Raw genomic sequence first — 6,880 nt, 5'->3', positions numbered from 1 at the left:
GCCTCTATTACATACAATAACGCCATTACTTGAGTAATATGTGATTATAAGTGGAGATAACATAAAAAGGTGAATATCACTATGGCATGCCTTTAAATTGCATGTGAAATGAACGCAATGCTGTTTTGCTCTGTATAGGGCCTGCTTAGATTTTTCTCCTTTGGTCCACATTTATTCTCTCTGATGTCTTCAGGCTTAAAGAAAAATGCTTGTATTAAAATGGTTCCCAAAAATATGGAAATAACTTGTGAACTAAGATTATATATGGCCCAGTGTGAAAAATACACCGATCACAGTATTCGCATCCAGTGTATTTTTGGAAGGTGATCCAGCTCATACTCCTGCCATCCAGGCCAGAAAGCAATCTCGGAAAGGCCGGGCTGGCGCTGCTGCCCGTTGGCTGACGCTGGAGCTGGATGTCTGGCCAATGGACTGGGCTGTGGGTGCTGGGTTTATGCTGATGAATTGCAGGCGCGATGCGCGGAGGCAGCCGGCAAGCAGAGCCAGCGAGCGGCCGTCAGGCTTCATCAGCTCCTGCCTCGGTGAAGGGGGAAATCGCAGAGACAGCGCTGACAACTTAATTTAACACTGCACCGGAGTGAGACTGCACTCTGGAAAATTGATAACAACACCACTATGTGTGTGCACATACATACACACACAGAAACTTACCAAACGCACAAGGGACAGTACAGTAGATGTAAAGAATCTGTACTCTGTGTAAACGCTCCGGATTATTTATACACTCATGTAATAAAAATGTGTGAAGACTATAACTCAGGTTGATCTTGAATATCCACACATTATAATGTTCAGTTTGTGCTAAGGTTGTGACTTAAAATCTTCATTAACATAAATGATGAAAACTTGTAATAAATATGCGACAGGTTCTAAGAGATGACAGCTCAGCAGATTGCTTGATTATGATTGGTCTGAACACTTACATTCACATTGCTATTTAGCATGATACCCTTATCTAAGACGACTTACAAATTATCTCATTTATTCCACTGAGCAGTTGCTCAGCCTTGCTCAGGAGCTCAGCAGTGGCAGCTTGGTGGTGCTGGGACTTAAACTCTTGACCTTCCGGTCAGAAGTTCAATATCCTAACCACTTAACCACTTCCTTGTCAATTTATTTCCTATAACAGAAGCTTTGACAGTTTTATCTGGCTACAAATAATAAACAGGTTGAATTGAAAGCACTAATGTTTTAAAACATTATAATAATAACTGACTTGTATGGCAAAACTGAACAAAACTGATTTTAGTGAGGAGACATCAATATAAAATTTTTCAAGTGTCAGTGCTTTGTAACAGCCAGAGGTAAAACTTTAGTATAATTAAATAAAACAAGCATCATCATGCAATATAAATAAATATAAAATAAATCATGCAAACCTTGAAAGACTGCTGATTAGCTGTAATAACGGTTTGCTTCACAGTGATCTTTGCACGTTGCATGCACGATATTCGCTAAGGCAAAAAGGTTGAATCACTGTTTTTAGGAACATTTATTAAGTTGGCAAATCTATAATAAGGTAAGCAGGATGTGTGTGTTCTTTGCGGAAAATAGTGATTCCAAAAGCTGTAACTAGTCGTGAAAGTAAATAAACAGAATACAATCCCTTCCTTTTCATGTTCAGGCAACAGATGAACGTTGAACTGATCCCCCTGAAATGATGTGATCCGAATTGGCGTTGAGTGATGGGAGTGGTCATGTTTCTCACCCACCCACAGTACTGAGAAATAAATAAGAATCGGATGTGGCAAAGTCCTCCAGAGTGTCAGGCAGCCATAATCCCCTTTTAATTTCCTTTTGGAGCCTGCGCCAGGGTTCTGGATAATGCCCCCTGCTCGTGATGGAGTTGTGGCCGTGATGGCAGTGCAGGGGCTGGTTGTGTGTGTGGTGGGGGTGCTAGTGGGGGTCTTTACTCAAATCCAGTGGAAGAGTATACAATAACCAGGCTAGGCCTTCACAGCCTTTACACGGCCTGCTTTCTGTTTGCCCAACACTCCAAGGGGATTTTCTGTTATGTACACACACACACACACACACACACACACACACACACACACACACACACACACACACACACACACACACACACACACAGAAGGTGAAACACACTTCCATTGCTACACTCATCCTCACCCACCCAAGGTAAAATTGCTCCATATAAAGCTATTTATATCTTAATTTATACAGGTTGGCTGGTGATGTATGGGTCAGCCAACCTCCGCCTCCCAATCCTCTTCAATCCCACAATGCCCAGAGTAATATCTCCTCTTGAACAGCAATTTATTTTTCTCCTGTAGTGGAGTTATTTAAAAGAAAAGGTCTCATCATTAAAATGTATGCTTTTGCAGCACGGCGAAAAGCAAAGGGCAGTCGGCAAACGGAGCTTCACATTATTGAAAGAATGAGACAGAAAAGAAGGAGAAGGAAAAAAAATGGAAATAGAGCACATCTTTGTAACATATTTGCCCATAGGGTGGGTTCAGACTAACAAAATGGAGAAGGTTAAAGTTATCCGGCAAGATGAATGGATTTCTCTTGACATTTACTTGCAGTGAAGGTACAGTAAATCTCCAGCATGGCTTATTACTGTCACACTCAAGTCCATGCACTCACAGATTACAATCGCAGATGGGTTTTTTCTTCCTCCACATTATCCATATATTGCATATGAGAGCAGAATGAATGCATATGGCAGGGGTTTCTGTCATGCCCTGTCCTCGAAAAGAATGTATCTCTGGCCACCTAAAGGGTTATTCCTGCGTGAGTCTGCCTTTTTTTGATCCCTTCCACCAGCTGAAGTAATTAAAGGGTTATTAGTAAACAGATACTCATGCTCACTTACTTGTGCCAACTGTTTCATGCCATCTGCTGCCTGTGTGCTTGATTTTGACATTGAGAAAATCAGGGATCAGAGAAGCGGGCATGATATTCCTTACGGGAAGAAAAAAAAATCACATACATTTCAAATGTGATCTTGCATTTTTTTTGATTGTGTGAATCCTATGTGATGTGAAAAAATATATATAAATGCATTTTAACATATTATGCCCTGGAATCAAATAAACATCTGACACTGTTTGTATATAATTTTATGACCTGTGGTGGAAATAAATGTGTTGTGTTAGAAAAATCACATGCAACCTCATTAATTACATGTGGGAAAAAACGTAATGCTAAAATCATGTGTAAAAATAAATGAACTATGTGACAAATATAAAATCAATAAATCAATTGAAATCACATGCAGAGATAAATGAATGGTTTGATCAAAGAAATCACACATGAAAATAAACATGTAAGAATTACATGTCGAAATAATGTACTACTATGTCCGCTATGTAAAAAAAAGGAATCATGTGGACAAGTGAAAAAATTAATCTGCTTTAGAAGTCTTGTGGAAAAAAATCTTGCAAAGATTAAAATTTCCAAACATATATGAATTACGTGAAAAAACAAAAAATGTATCTTGTAAAATTATGTAAATATTCAAATGAAGTGGAAAATAAATGCATCAAATTAAAAGCTGAATTGGTGGAAATTTCATGTAAAAATATACGAATTGTGTAAGAATTCCTTTGTGAATTTGTGAAATAAAAGAGAAAACATGAAGAAATATTATGTGTGAATAAAACTGGGGAAAATCACACAAAAATCTAATTCAAATCACAACTCAAAGCAAATAATCAAATGAATTCTGTGCTTTTCTCAAGAATCGCATGTGAAATAAAAGAATAATGGAAACATTTTCCATAGTGATAGACTTCAATTGGGTCTAAAAATTACATGTCCAAAAGAACTATATGTAAGAATCACATGTGGGGGAAAGATTTATTGTGTAAAACTCCAATGAATGTAAACGAAAGTCTGTTTTCTGCATTTTTATCCCCACAACCGTTCAAATCAGTCTTTTTATTACACTTGCGACCAGCAGTTTTTCTACACGTACCTATTTCCTTTCACTTCCCCTCCCTCTCTAGTGCTTCCTCTCTCTCTCCCACAATCCTCCCCCTTTCTTTTTTCCCCCCATTCATTTTATTTTCAGTAATATTGAGAGGATTAACCCCTCTGGCCTCTTGGTGGTTACTGTTTCATTTTATTCTTATTAAAATCTTAAGAACCTTCTTTATTATTCCTGTATGTTACTCCCTTCAATAATCGAGACCTCTCACTCACACTCGGTGTGTTGCCGTGTGTTCGTGTGCATGTGCGTTTGTGTATGCAAGCAGGTGTTTGCGTGCATCAGGGAACGCGTGTGTGTGTGTGTGTGTGTGTGTGTGTGTGTGTGTGTGTGTGTTTGTGTATGTGTGTGGGTTTAAATTCTCTTTTCCCTGAGTAGACTTCTTTGTGTGGAGTCGATTAAAAGTGATTATTATAAACTGATAATAATTGACCAGATACATTTTTTAATCCATGGTGTCAGACTGGAGCAGGAATGGGTGTAGCCTTCTGTTGTTCCCTCAAACAAATCATCTTCCCACCTGCACTGTCTCTCACTCACTCTGCAAGTATGCCAGTTTACAGCAGACTGCTTTGATTTTTCTGACACTTTCGGCATGTGTACAGGAAGTAGATCACAACTTTGCAAATGTTGTCACACCAAAGCCTGACAGATCACGTTGTGATTTCCGCAGCTTCCATCGCTTGGAATGGTTTCTATAGAAATGTGTGCATGGGCAGGCTGTAGCACTGTGTGAGGAACATGAGGTGCTTTAAACTTCATTTTCTTCAGTTCTTCTTTGTAATTTATTGCTTTTTAGAATCGTAACCTGAAGTTAGTATGCTATGAATTGTGTACCATTTGATCACCATAATGACAAAAAAGTCAATTCTATATATTTGTGATGATAAAAGAAGACTTATACAATCACCATCAAGTTTACTAGGAAGACCTGTAAGCCTGATTATTTTATCAGCCAATTATGTTACAGCAGTGGAATGTATAAAATAATGCAGACATTAGAGGCCTAAAGCATCATTTGATGTTGCTTCAGAATGCGAAATGTAAATGCCAGGTTGGTTGGATGGAGTGTTTCAGAAAATATTGATTTAATAGCTGGTTTGTGATTTTACAAACATCCCTAGAGTTTATAATGGTTTAGCATGGAGCAATAAACGTCTAGTAAGAGAAGTTTGCAAAAACAGTTTGCCAATCAAAGAGGTTTGAAGAAAATGACCTGATGGCGTGTTGAGCAGAAAATCATGTCAGAATGCACACCATGTCGAACGTTGAGGTGATATCGAGGCTACAACAACAGAATGCCACATGGGTTTCCACACACGTCTGAGGCTACAGTAGGCATAGGCTTGACATCACAAGAGTAAAAAAGACCAGATGTTTTTCTAATCTTCCCGTCCAGGTATACAGAGGTGCCTACTAAACTGGATAGTAAATGTATATTTTTAATGATTCGATGTGACCTTTTCCCAAAATAATGCTTTAGAAAATGTATTAACAATTATAAAAAAAAAAAAAGAAAGACTTTTTCATTCAAAACCTTTTCTATTATTAATATTATTATTGGTGGCTTGAACCAGGTCTAGTTTTTTTTTTTTAGACCTGCACATTTTTGTGAACTGTGAAATTGACATACTATATATATATATATATATATATATATATATATATATATATATATATATATATATATATATATATATATATATATATATATAGTTGTGACTTTCCAAGTTTGCACTGTGTAGTATGTAGTCTGCACTGTTTCCTTCCATATAAGCTCCCATTACATGCGGTTTTAATGAGGAATTAATATATAATTATCAAACATGCATAATGGCGTTTTGCAATTTTCCCATAATCCACAACATTGACTGCTCCAGCTCTCACGGCATTAAATAAAGCGTGCACATGCTAGCGATTGGCACATCTAGTCAACACGAAGCCTTTTCCTCTTTCTGAGTGCCTGTAAGAAACAGTCAGGCAACTGATCTCCTTTGGCAAACAGAGACATAACCAAATCCCCCCCTCCTGCCATGGCACCAAGGTTTCAGTGTCAAAATGACTCTTTTTATTACAGTTCATAAACACCGACTCCCCTGGTGGCCCTGAGAAATTTCACATAAACTTTGATCAAACAGACGTTAGCCTCCCTGGTTTTAAGCACTTCTCTCTATGTGTGAAAATAGCCCATCTCAATCACTGGCAAGCAGAACAGAGGGAAAAGCGAGCAAATAGCACAGCCGTCACTGTATCAAGTCATTATTGCCTGTGCACTGAGGGAATAGATTTCATATAAAAACAATAAGTTCTGCCTTCTTTTTTAAAAGAAATAAATACGGCCTCCGTATAAAAAAAGGAATCGTGCCACACTGGTATACTTTGTGGCTAAAGTTAACGAGTTAGACTTCAGAGAAGAGATTAAGTGTGTGGAAAGTGATGAAAAGTGCTCAGCAAGGCCTTCTCTCTGCTTATGCGCTCCATACAGAGAGTCTGTTGAGTTCCTCACACAGTCTATGGGAGCATATTATTTTATAGCTATGTTGTATGTAATCTGTAAATAGATACGTGTATCAGCCTCAGAATGTTCATGCAGCTAAATTCAGAGGGAAAAATCTTCAATGTCAACGCGGTTCTGGACTTTTCTACCGTTTAATTGAAAGACGTGAGCAGGCCAGCCAGTCAGGTGAGATATTATAATGTAAGAGATAATCCACCACTCACTGTGTGTTACAGCTGTTATAGCAGGTTAAGAGTTTTAGCACAAAATATACATAAAAAAATTGCAAATTACGCCTGAAAGAATTTCCATAAACATTTATAAGAAAGAAAGGGAAAGAGAGAAAGATGTGCTCGAATTATCTATGTCTGTGGTGTCATATATGGGGCTTATAAGAACAGTCC

The sequence above is a fragment of the Silurus aristotelis genome (assembly GCF_946808225.1).
Source record: "Silurus aristotelis genome assembly, chromosome: 16".
Taxonomy (NCBI): Eukaryota; Metazoa; Chordata; class Actinopteri; order Siluriformes; family Siluridae; genus Silurus; species Silurus aristotelis.
Note: the sequence above shows the minus strand (reverse complement) of the source record.